General features: G+C 38.2%; 1 long non-coding RNA gene across 1 annotated transcript in view; it reads right to left on the bottom strand.

Moving 5' to 3' along the window:
• Positions 1 to 863: 863 nt before the first annotated feature.
• LOC143982082 (uncharacterized) overlaps positions 864 to 13,962 on the bottom strand; it is a 195,413-nt gene continuing 182,314 nt past the window's right edge. Inside the window, exon 2 of the long non-coding RNA XR_013274404.1 lies at positions 864 to 5,937. This is a non-coding gene — a long non-coding RNA (uncharacterized LOC143982082). The remainder of the gene's footprint in view (positions 5,938 to 13,962) is intronic.

Below are 13,962 nucleotides of genomic sequence, written 5' to 3'. Positions count from 1 at the left end.
CTGGGAGTTTAACCCCTTCCCAGCCAGTTTCATTAGTACAGTGACAGAGTATATTTTTAGCACTGTTTTAGTAACACTGGTTCCCACAAAGTGTCAGATTGTCCACTTCAGTCCACTATAAGTCACTGATCGCCACCATTACTAGTATAGAAATTAAAAAAATTAAAATAAAAAGTCATTATATATGCTATGGTTTGTAGGCGCTATAACTTTTGTGCAAAACAATCAATATACGCTTATAGGGATTTAATTTTACCAAAAAAAATGTAGCAGAATACATATTGGCCTAAGTTTATGAAGAAATTAGATTCTTTACATTTTTCATTGGATATGTTTTATAGCAGAAAGTAAAAAATGTTTTACATTTTTTTACAAAATTTCAAGTCTTTTTTTGCTTATACTACATCAAATAGCACCAAAAGAAAGCTCTATTTGTGGGAAGAAAAATACATAAATTTGATTTATATACAGCATTGCATGACCACGCAGTTGTCAGTTAAAGTAACACATTGCCGTATAGCAAAAAATGGCCTGATCATGAAGGAGGGTAAATCTTCCAGAGGTCAAATGGTTAAGCAGTACAATTTCCAAAACATCCGAAAATACAATACATTACATCTGATGTTGTATTCTGTCATACGAGAATTTTTGTAAATCGAGTAACCTCTTCTTCCTTTTTGATATGGAGACTAGCATTCAAAAAAAAAAAGACGATCATTCGTCTGATATTCTCATCGTGTGTATGACCCTTTAGGCATTCTTAGATTTACATGATGAAGCTCAAAGTCACTCATATCAGGCTACAACTTCTTATATCTGTAGGAACTTTTACACAGTAAAGAACAAACAAGACACAAAATAAATTTTGTTAAAGATGACTAGGCATGTGTTTTATTCGGTTAAAATAGCAAAGAGGCTAAAACATATTTTTTTCCTTAAAAAATGTTTCCATCTACTAACAATATATATTTCTTAAAATGTCCATAGTTACATATAAATGAATGATTGAATTCCCTTCACAACCTTCTTTTGTCACTGGATTGGGAAACATCAAGTTGTTAGAATGGGAAGCCTTGTTATACATTATATAGTACAGTATGCGCTAGCAGCATATATCCTTTAATAAACTTCTGGGTATCTTGGAACATTTTTGATCCATTAAGTGGTGCTTAATGTATTAGTTAAGACCTCTTTGCCAGATAAAGAGCATTGGCATTTTAAATAAACACTAAGGCACTCAAGACATCATCCTCATTATACAAGCAACTGCAGTGCACAGGGTTATATTTACTAGCAAGAGTATGTTTAAAGTGGAGAATGCATAATCTGGTGCAGCCTTGCACAGAAACTACTGTAATCAGCTTTCAGGTTTTTTGACACAGCTTATTTGAACAAGCTAAAGTTAGAAGCCGATTGGCTACCATGCACAGCTGCACCAGATCTTGTACTCTCCAATTTTGGTAAATCTCGGTGTCTGTGCCTTTCAGTCCTGTGATGAATACACCCTCTATCTCTTGTACAAGTATCACAGGAAGTGAGGAAAAATCTCCCCAGTGGGTTCCCAAACAGAAAAAAAAATGACAACGTTTAATTTTTTCCCTATATTATCTAAAAAAAAATGTATGAACGAACATTTATATTCAGGTTGTGTGTCTACCTAGACTAAATATCAAGACTATTTTGGAACTCTAATAGCAAGGGTCACCCACTGGGGTCAAATGACATTATATCAAATAGCCAGTTTTACAAGGACATACTGGTGTTAGTGATAAGCTTTATGGGTTGAAAGAGTAAGCAGACACTGAAAACACCAAATACTTCTACTGCAAAACTTTGGAGTTGATTTACTAAAATTGGAGAATGAAAAATCTGGTGCAGCTCTGCATGGTAGCCAATCAGCTTCTAACTTCATGGCTAAGTTTACCTTTCCTATTTAGGGTGGAACATGTCACAAGTTCCAGCTTCTGCATCCTGTCCCCTGATCCCCCCTCTCTAGGACAGTGGGTGGGGGATCTTCTCCCTGCGCCTACTGTCACAATTTAAAAAACAGCGTGGGTTTCCGCCCATGTCATTCATTCATAGAGTTCTGTGAATGAACTGCAGCTATTGTTGTCTTCTGCAGCCAACGGTTCTCAATGAAATTACGAGGGCGCTGCTGAGTGACAAAAACCCGGAAGCTGATAAGATTTCTATGCAGAGCTGCACCAGATTTTGCACTCCCCGGTTTTAGTAAAACAACCCCAGTGCATCCTAAAAATACTTATAGGGGCACTGTCACTTTGTTCTAACCTACAACATTTTTTTAATATTTCTATTCATATTTGTATATATTAAAAGGGACTGCCATATTTGTCTCATGTAGAGATAGATATAAGTAACACAGCCCTGAAGTGAGATTTTATTCTGTGAACATTTATTCTATTATGTGAAGCATCTACGTAGGCTTTAGTGTCAGTTCACAAAACTATTAGGTTGGCTTTACATTTATCTGTTGTGATAATGCCTGGTAAACCATAGAACTTTGTGTTGTGATGCCATTCATTTAGAGTGGCACCCCAAACCCAACCTCACTACAGGATTCCACAACACATGGCACACTGCACCATATTAAATAAAAAGGTACAGGTCTAGTTTTCCATTTCTATTGCCATGCATTAGCAGTCCATTCTAAATTAATGGTCTTTCTTTTAGCATAATAATGCGAGAAATACTGCACATTACAATAGAATGTATAGATATAAAGTATTCATAGTTGCTGTAAATAGTGTTCAGTATGACATTTATTGACATGTATGACATATTAATGGGCATGTATACAGAATATGCCAAAGCAAACTTTGTCATGTACAGTATATATTGCGCTTAACATTTACCCTTTTTGGATAACAATCTTATTGTATGTGAACAATGTTCTTTCATGTAGAGTGGTCTTTTAGCCCAGTTTTAATGACATACATGACATAAGCTGGTTATGTGGCTGTGACTGTTAGTGACTTGTGACGCCAACAGTCAACTAGATTAGCTGGAACATCTTCATAAATTAGACCCTTGAAATTGTTTACCCTTCTCACGTCCCCTCAAAAATATACAGGTTAGGTGATTTATGAATCAATATTACAAACTTGTATGTACTTAATCAATTTACTGTATAATTCATATGTATAAGATAATGTAGAACGTAAGCCTGCAAGCTTACACAAATATCTAACAGATTCCTCCATCCATGCTAAACAGTGCAGATGAACAATTTTCCCTCTGGGGTTATTGCATTTTCATAGCTCATCAGAATACAGTGGGTGCTGGCAAACAGTGATTGCGGCTGATTGACTGTCAGACACTGTTCATCCAAGAATTAACAAGATATGCTAAACATTTTATACATGCCCCTAAAGTCATGCAACAGATAGGGTGCATGGTGACATTATTATCACGTCACTTCTCATACAAACTTCCCAGACAGAGACACAGAGTGAATTGAGTTTTACAGGAGAATAGCATGTTCTCTAGGAAACATGATTGTCAGGTGATATTAGGGCTAAAGACAAGATAATGTAGCCTATCTTAGAACATAGGTGACCTGTAAAAAAATCTAACAAATACCTGTAAAACCCCTTTGGGGGGGATAATTAATGCAAGATGACCTTTAAAGATGTCTCTTGTGCACTAGCTCTGTAACTGGCCCTACTGTTTTTAATATTTGTGGCACTAGTATTTTTCTACCTTTGTCTTTTGCTGCATCATACTAGGTCTACCAGAAGAGACCAGTCATTTCTATTCCTAGGCCCTCTCATCTGAGTATGCACACAACATTCTATAATCTCATTTTTCCTGCTATGGCTTCACCACTGTACAGGAAAAGGTTTCAGATCATTACAGAACCATAGTGAGGAACATAAGCAAAACTCCCAGAATAGGAGCCACTGATCAGTTAATATGGGTGACTGTGGAAGGAAACCCTCTTGCACCTGCTACCTCTGTTCCACTTCTTCCCTGGACTAAGATCCTCCCCAGGCACCAATGTGAAGACAAGCACAGGTACTTGAGAGCAGCACAAATTGCCTGCACATTGTCAGTAATGCTAGTAGTTTATATACTTTGAAAATACAAGATGTTCTCTGACCAGCAGAGAATTTGAGTGACATCCTGTCGTGTAACGATGGTAAGTCACTCAAGCAGCACCCAAGTGATGACCGTATTTAGCACAGACTATAGTAAATTTATGAATCCCTCTAGATGTAAGATATGAAGTATTAGATGCAAGTTTAAAAAAGGCAATTCCTGGAGTCCAGCTTTAAGTTACAGATTCACAAAAGTACTCTCTCACAGTTTATTTCATAAAGTTCATATTTGAAGAACTATTTTACTTGGTTCTCTAGGTGGTTATGATGGATACTACAACCCCAAGCCCCAAAAAAGTTGATACACTGTGTAAAATGTACATATAAAACACAATGCAATGATTTGTAAGTCTCATAAACCCATTATTTATTTACAATAGAAAAGAAATGAGAAAATGTACCATATTAAGAAAACAAGAAGGTTATTTTAAAATTGATGGCAGCAACACGTTTAAAAAAAGTTGGGACAGGGAAACAAAAAGCTAGCAAACTAACTAATTAGTTTAACTGGCAATAGGCCAGTAACATGACTGGGTATAAAAAGAGCATTTTAGAGAGTCTGCGTGTCTCAGTAAAGATGGGCAGAGATTTATCAATCTTTGAAAATCTGCATCTAAAAATAGTCAAAAAATTTCTGAATAATGTTCCTCAATGTAAAATTGCAAAAGAGTTTACTACATGTGCATCTACAGTGCACATAATATCAAACGATTCTGGGAATCTGAAGAAATCTCTATGCACAAGGGACAAGGCCAAAACACAATATTTGATGACTGTGATCTTCAGCCCGGAACTGCATTAAAAATCGGCATGAATCTGTGATGAATCAGTGCATGGCCCTAGGAATACATCCAAAAACCACTGTTCATGAACACAGTTCGCTGTGCCATCCAAAAAGGCAAGGTAAACCTCCATCATACAAAAGAAGGAACCATATTTGAACATGATCCAGAAATTCCACTATCTTCTCTGGGCCAAAGCACATTGAAAATGGTCTGTTGCAAAGTGAAAAACTGTTCTGCGGTCAAGCAAATCAAAATTTGACATTTTTTGACAACCATGAGGGCTGCGTCCTCTGGACTAAAGAACACTCAGTTCAATAGTCTGCATCTCTGATGGTATGGGGGGTGCATTAATGTGTATGGAATAGACAGCTTTTTTAGGGAAGGCCTTGCATATTTCAGCAGGATAATACTACATCGCATACTGCATTCATGACAACAGCGTGTTTAACTAGCCTGCATTATAAAATATTTGGCACATCTTTGAAATAAAAATATGACAAAGAAGACCCGGGACTGTGGAGCAGTTAGAATCCTATATCAGGCAAGAATGGGACAACATTACTCTCCAAAAATTCCAGCAACTGGTCTCAGTTTCCAGACATTTACAGAGCATTGTTAAAAGAAGAGGGGATGCTACCCAGTGGTAAATGTGGCCCTGTGCCAACTATTTTCAGATACGTTGCTACCATCCATTTCAAAATTGTCTTTTTTTTTTTTTTTTTTAAATAATGTATTTTCTCAGTTTAAACATTTGATATGTTTTCTATTGTGAAAAAATCAGGTTTATGAGATTTGCAAATCATTGCTGTTTTTATGTAGATTTTACACAGCTTCCCAACTTTTTTGGAATTGTGGTTGTATAATAGTTTACACTCCAGGCAAACATTAAAGCCCAACCCCATGAAAATGGGAAAAATACACCTTTGTAGTGGGGCTCCCTGCACTGCAGGAGTTAATTGCTCATTTTAGGGGAGAAGAATTAAAGAGAAAATATTTTTTTTTTTATCTTGTTTTGTTAAAGAAGAAATAAATACCTACACTCTAGCAGGCTTCCTCCAGCACTGCGACTGATCTTCCACAGATGCTCTTTAGGCTGAAACCAGCTATGGTCATAAATAAGCCTCCTAAATGTGCCACACAGGATTAATGTCCCTGTATTGTGTGTAATGGACCTGAAGCTCTGCCCACACACTGGAATTTTGGGCAGAGTTAGCGCACTGGCAACTAATGGAGCAGGGTGTTAGGTAAGTAAACCTCTTGGTACAGTAATCCCTAGGCATAACAAGCATTTAACCCTTGCAGTGCGGGAGGCTCCACTGCAAGTCATTTTTTTTTATTAGAGATGCACATTTCTATTTTGTTAAACTGCGTATTCTCTAACAAAGTGTTAAGCATAATTTATTGGGAAAAGTATAATTATCTCTTCTCCATCTAAATTTCCATGTATGGCATATTAGCTGAATTGCTGAAACTGGAAGTGTTCAAAATGGCAACTGAATAAAGATAACTCATTAGACAATCCAGAAAGCAATTCCGCCATGAAAAATAGTCCATTCGCATGTTTACTGGGCGTTGTGTTAATGCTGCATTAGTGAAACACGGTAGTGCCACCCATCACAAATGTGCAAAAACAAAAAAAGATCATAATAGAACTTATTCCCATAGAACTAAGTCCCATAAATCTCAGTATATAGTGAATCAAGAGAAAAAAAGTCGTAGAAACAACCATCCACCAAAAAAGATATGCTTGTTGATGCCAGTGTTCAAGAAACCAACCACTGACTCCTTGTGAATTCAACACTCAGTGGGACAACAATAGGCTGTCATTAAAACAGTGAAATCACTTGTGACTCAAAAGAGTATCCCCTGGAAGCAGTGCAGCGATCCACATTTTTTGGCAATAAAGTTTACCACGAGCCAGAAATGATGTGCAGTAGTTTTATTAAAATGTTGTAAAACCACAAAGTATACAAGCACAATGGTAAACACTCACTTAGAAAGATTCTGCTGGCCCGGGATCATGCAGCAGCCGTGACATCAGCACTAGAATCTCCGCCCAACGTGCTTCTTCGAATTGGCCATTATGCTCCATCGACCATCAATGTTTTAATAAAACTACTGCACTATTGGACATCATTTCTGGCTCGTGGTGAGCTTTATTTGTCCGTAGTTGAAGTTTACCAGAAGGTGTCATAAAATGTGGATTGCTGCACTGCTTCCGGAGGATATTCTTATGAGTCACAGGCTGTTTTTTCGCTGTTGTAAGGACAGACTATTGTTCCGGTGAGGTTTGAATTCACAAGGAGTCAGAGGTTGGTATCCTGAAAACTGTGGCATCAACAAGCATATCTGCTGCAGTGGATGGTCGTTTCTACTATCTTTTAATCTTGATTCACTATCTACTGAGATTTATGGGACTTTAATACGTTCTATTATTATCATTTTATGGACTCTTTTGTCTTTGCATATTTTTATTTAAAGGGGCTACACAATCTTTATATATTGTTTGGGGACTTGCTATACTGCCCTTTTGTGAAATCATACACATATATATTATTATTTTCATTAAATGTTTCACAGCAAAGATCTTTATTTATTCACATGTTAAACATTGCAGGAGTTAGAAAGTTGTGGAGCCATTAATTTTTAATAGCTCTTTAACGCATTAAGGCAATGTAGTTGTAGCACACATGTTACAACACACCACAATGCAAAGTACTGGTCAGTTTTTTTGGCCATTGTGGTGTATTGTACGCTATTTATTTAAACTAGCTGCCTTTACATAAAACAAGTTAATGACAAAATAAAAGCGTTAATGCAAGTGTCTTAACACTACGAACCACAAAGTTGTAAATGGACCCTAAATAAAGGGATTCATGGTATTAATATAATAAATACTAACCTGTCCTGATGTTGTGCTGCAGATCACTGCAGTGATAAAGAAAAAAAAATACCTGCCACTATACAAACCTCTTATCGCACAAGGGAATCCACCATGAATCAAATTTTTTTAGTGGGAGTTTTACTAGAATTCTTGCGTTTGCTAATCAGTTGTATAGTTTTTTCAGCTTGAATAATCTGGGAAGACACCTGAAGCTTTTTAAATATATGACTATTTTAAATTGTTTTTAAAGTGGTTCTGCACCTAAAAAAAAAAAATATTAAAAGCCAGCAGCTACTAATATTGCAGCTGCTGACTTTTAATAAAATCACACTTACCTGTCCCAGGGTCCAGCGATGTCGGCGGCAGATGACGAGCGATCGCTCGTCTCGCTGCTGCCCCGTCGCCATCCTCTGTCAGGGAATCGGGAAATGAAGCATTGCGGGTTTACTGCCCGGTTCCCTACTGCGCATGCGCGAGTGGCGCTGCGTGTCTCTTCTGGTCCCCCGCTGTGTCCTGGGAACTGTGCGTTTCCCAGAACACAACGGGGGGGGGGGGGGGTCCGGGCGTCTGCCCGGAAGTGGGTGCAGATACCTGGATTATCCAGGTAACTGCACCCCCCTCCCCCCTGAAAGGTGCCGATTGTGGCACCGGAGGGGGGAGGGATCAGATTAGCGGAACTTCCCCTTTAGGGTGAAGAAGGGTGAAGAACCGCTTTAAGGTTAGGCTTCTCCCCTAACCTTTTTGATTAGCTATTATAGTTATGTATAAGGGGGAAAAAAAGGAGTTTCATTTGAGCTACTACCTTTCTTGATATTGCATATATTTGTTAAACTACCGAGACCTCTGCTTATACACATCTTCATCATGTGATCAGTAAGCAAAGCCTAGGCTTGTGCGGGGTTTACTTTGTAAGTAAATGCTTACACTTAGTAAATACTTACGTACTTTACTTTAAAGTATGACCTATAACCAATCAAATGCAATAGGAGACTTAAGGTCCCTTCATGGTATCCCATTAGGAATAGGACTTTAATATATAGTGAAGAGAAGAATATACAGATCAGAATTGGTAGTGGCTAATCATTGTCTGTCTTCTAGAAATATAATTTCTGACTGGTTACTATGGTTAACTATGCTTGCAACATAAAAAATATATAGGTAGACTTTCACTTATACAATATACACAAGTGTACAATGTTCCATGTCTGAAGAAGACCTATGCCAGAGGATACTTCTCAATTATTAGCTTTCAGAAACACTGCATTAAACACCTCACTGATTATCACAGTATGTCTCACTCAATATTATAACAGTCTAAATTATCTGATTTTTGTATTTATACAAAGACCTAGATCTGTGGAAAGAGCTGGATGTAATAGCTAACATAAACAGTACAAAATGGTATGTAGTATCATATAATTAATGTCATGGCTTTTCTTTTCCTATGATTATTGCTTTAGTACTTATATGGGTATGAATTGTTGAGGGGGAAACAACTGAAAGTTGATTTATAGTACATACGGAAGTACAGAACGTGTCCAAAGCTTCCAGACACCCAAGTAAGAAACATCACTGTCAGATAGAACTGCTGTTGCAATGAAATCTCAAAGTTACAACAATGCTACCAAGGAACAGCCAGTGAACACTAGGACCTAGTCACCCTTATGCTTGTCTTCTAGCAACCTCAAACTATCGAACTTGGAAATCCATAACACAATTACTTGCATTATCTCTGTTTTTACAAGATATAAAGTGCAGTGCATGTTTCTTTTAAACTATAATAATAAAAACCTTTTTATCAGAGCTCCACTGTGCAGTCACATGATCTCCCTCTGCTCTGCTTCCTCAATCTAAAAAACAGCAATGGGAGGGGCTGAGATTCACCAGTGATGCCAGCCAGCAGAGGCAGATCATGTGACAAAACAGAGGAGTTGTGCAAAAAGGTATTTAGGATTATCATTTAAAAAAAAAAAATTGACATACTGCAGTGAATATCTTGATAAAACAGAGAAGATACAAGTCATTGTGTTATGTAATGCATTTGAACAGAGGCAGGAGGAGAGGGAAGGAAATCGGCTCTGCAGTCACAGAATGGAGCTGACAGGCAAGGAGGGAGAGGGGAGAGGAAGAGACGCTCAGAACACAGCGGATGAACGTGACAGCAGCCATGATTACTGTGGTCAGCACACAGAGAGTGACACAGAAACTGGCAGGATAAACCAGGTATTTTAGATAAAAAAGAGGGACAAATCACAATGCAACAGCACTAAGCTACTGGTAATGCTTTAAAGGAACAGGGGCATTTTTTTTAAGGGTAACAACCTCTTTTAAAAAAAGCAAACATTGAACTCTTAAACCTATTTTCTTATGCCACGTACACACGACCGGACTTTGAGGGACAAGGTCTGACAGACTTTTGACAGAGTTCTGACGGACTTTCCGAATGAACGGATTTGGCCACACACAATCATACCAAAGTCCGACGGATTTGAACGTGATGACGTATGACTGGACTAGAATAAGGAAGTTCATAGCCAGTAGCCAATAGCTACCCTCGCGTCGGTTTTTGTCCGTCGGACTAGCATACACACGAGCGGATTTCTCCGTAGGAACTGGGTCCGGCGGAGTTCTGGCAGAAAAATTTGAAACATGTTCCATTTCTAAAGTCTGTCAGACTTTTGCAAATCAAAAGTCCGCTGCAGCCCACACATGATCGAATGGTCTGCCGGAATTGTTCCGTCTGACTTTTGATGTTGAAAAGTCTGGTCGTGTGTACGCGGCATTAGAAGATAAAAATGCTGGCTCTTCACAATGTAGATGTGAGTGTCATGATACCATTCATTATGATGGGAGGCCTCATTCTTGTTTGTGTTTCTTCTTCCAAGATTGGACAGACTTCTTGAACCTGGCAAGTCAGACTACAGCTGCTCAAACCTGTCCCTGTTTGCTAAGAGCAGCCAATGACCAAAAAGTACAAAGTCTATATTTGTCAATATCTGGGACTCTGAATGTTCACTTAACAGTAACTCCTGCTGCTGGACAGAAAAGGCAGCAACTTGTGCAAAAGTGATTTTTTTTTTTAGTCTTTTTATGTTACATAAAATGAATAATGAGAATGTCAAAAACAAATCCCATTGTTTCCAATTTATAGAATACATTATTAGTGCCACATGTTTGGAGGAGTAAATTAAGTAACTGTGAGTAAAGAACCAATGAATCAGGAACCATTGCTGTGTAATTGCTGGTGGATCCAAAGGTTAGATAATGAAAACTTTGAACAGCATCATGGTCAATAGAAGGTGTTGCCAGAATGGTCTCAAGGATGTGTTTTGGAACACAGCTCTATCAACTAGACAGTTTATTGTAACTGAGCCCTGTAGGCACAGTGTACTAGCATTAGGATATGCTGTGCTCTGTATATTATAGGTCAATATGAAGAGCTATGCACAATACAGTCATGCATGGTACTAACACACCGATGCCCTGCTTTTTTGTTTTCTTTTTATATAGTCTCGGAAAGTGATTGTGTCTTCATACCAGAAGCCAATCACTTTCTGAGACTAGAACAGAAAACAACAGAGCATGTATGTGTTAGAATCCTGTTTAACTGTATTGTGCATAGCTCTTCATACTGACCTATAGGACACAAAGCACAGCATACTCTGATGCCAGTACACAAGGCTCCGTTAAGATGACCTGTCCAGTTGACAAAGCTGTGTTCCAAAATACATTCTGGAGGCCATTCTGACAATTCACTCTAGTGACCATACTGCAGTACAAAAAGTTTTAATTATCTAATCGTTGGATCCACCAGAAACCACAGAGCTCCTGATTCATTGCTTCTTTAAGTATTATGTCCTCCTACCATGGGAGAAACAATGGAGTTGATTTACCAAGGGCATATAGGCTGGTCATTTGTAAGGGAATTTTTACATTGCAGGGAAATTTTCTCTTAGATTGGTAAACACAGTCAAGTTCTGCTGATTTTCATCACTCAATCACGTGCAAGCAAAAATATATATTTTTTTAAGTTTTCCTAGCACCTAATTAGGTATTCTTTGCAAATTGTAGTTTAACCACGTTCACCAAGCTGAAGGAAAAATTCTATTGCAAAGTGAAAATTCCCTTTCAAAGTTAACAACCCATTTGCCTTTAGTAAAATAACTACAAATACCTTTTCTCATTGGCAATATCAGAGCATCTGGCACTATGGAGAGATGATATATCCATAGTCAGTCAGTTTACTGAACATTATTGCATTTTGTTATTTACAGTGGATATAAAAAGTCTACACATCCCTGTTAAAATGTCAGGTTTCTGTGACATAAAAAAGTGAGACAAGGACAAATCATTTCAGAACTTTTTCTACCTTTTAATGTGACCTATATACTGTACAACTCAATTGAACTAACTGAAATCTTTTAGGTGGAGGGAAGCAAAATAAATAAATAATATGGTTGCATAAGTGTGCACACCCTTAAACTAATTGTTGAAGCACCTTTTGATTTTATTACAGCAGTCTTTTTGGGTATGAGTCTAACAGCACGACACATCTTGACTTGGCAATATTTGCCCACTCTTCAAAAACACCCAAAAACACTCCAAATCTGTCAGATTGTGAGGGTATCTCCTGTTCGGCTCTTCAAGACGTTATTGTAGGAGCGCGTGCACAGCTTGTCCCCAGAGGAGAGGTGTGTGCCCGGTTGGCCCGATGTCCGCCCGGGCACCCGCGATCGCTCATAAACACACAAATCCCAGTTCTGTCAGGGAAAAGGAGACAGATCGTGTGTTCCTACTAAGAAGGAATAATGATATGTCTCCTGCTCTAGTCACTCCCATCCTCCCACAGTTAGAACACATAGTGAGGGAACACATTTAATCCCTTGATCACCCCCTAGTGTTAACCCCTTCCCTGCCAGTGACATTTATACAGTAATGAGTGGCTATTTTTAGTTTTGATCGCTGTATAAATGTCAGTGGTCCTAAAAAAAGCGTCAAAAGTGTCTGATCTGTCCGCTGTAATGGTCACAGTCCCACTAAAAATTGCAGATTGCCGCCATTGCTCGTAAAAAAAAAAAAAATGACACTATAATTTTTGTGCAAATCAATATACGCTTATTGCGATTTTTATTTTTATTTTTTTAATTTTTTTTACCAAAAATATTTAGAAGAATACATATTGGCCGAAACTAAGGAAGACTTTTAAAAAAAAAAAAATTAAATATATTTTTGGGGGGGGGGGGGGGGGGGGGGTATTTATTATAGCAAAAAGTACAAAATAGTGTTTTTTTTCAAAATTGCCGCTCTTTGTTTATAGCGCAAAAAATAAAAACCGCAGAGGTGATCAAATACCACCAAAAGAAAGCTCTATTTGTGGGAAAAAAGGACATCAATTTTGTTTGGGTACAGCATCGCACGACAGCACAATTGTTAAAGCAACGCAATGCCGTATCGCAAAAAAATTGCCTGGTCAGGAAGGGGGCAAATCTTTCCGGGGCAGAGGTGGTTAATCATCTTATGGTGAAGTCATTCCTTTGCTGATTTGGATTTATGCTTTGGGTCTTTGTCATGCTGAATGATGAAGTTCCTCTTCGTGTTCAGCTGTCTAGCTGATGCCTGAAGGCTTTGTGCCAATATTGACTGGTATTTCAAACTGTTCATAATTCCCTTTTACCTAGACTAAGGCCCCTGTTCCAGCTGAAGAAAAACAGCCCCAAAGTATAATGCTGCCGCCACCATGCTTCACGGTGGGTATGGTGTTCTTTTGGTGATACGCATAAATGTTTTTGCACCAAACCTATCTTTTAGAATTATGGCCGAAAAGTTCAACCTTGGTTTCATCAGACCATAATACATTTTCCCACGTGCTTTTGGAAAACTTCAGATGTGTTTTTGCAAAATTTTGCCGGGCTTGGATGTTTTTCTTCATAAGAAAAGGCTTCCGTCTTGCCACTCTACCCCATAGCCCAGACATATAAAGAATATGGGAGATTGTTGTCCCATGTACCACACAGCCAGTACTTACCAGAGAGTCCTACAGCTCCTTTAATGTTGCTGTAGGCCTCTTGGCAGCCTCCCTGACCATTTTTTTCTCATATTTTCATAAATTTTGGAGGAACGTCTAGTTCTTGGTAATGTCACTGTTGTGCCATATTTTCTCCAATTGATTATGACT

Source organism: Lithobates pipiens, unplaced genomic scaffold (genome assembly GCF_037356315.1).
Source record: "Lithobates pipiens isolate NorthernLeopardFrog02 unplaced genomic scaffold, aLitPip1_a1.2 Scaffold_16, whole genome shotgun sequence".
In the NCBI taxonomy this organism is placed as follows: domain Eukaryota; kingdom Metazoa; phylum Chordata; class Amphibia; order Anura; family Ranidae; genus Lithobates; species Lithobates pipiens.
Note: the sequence above shows the minus strand (reverse complement) of the source record. Positions and strands in the feature narration are given on the sequence as shown.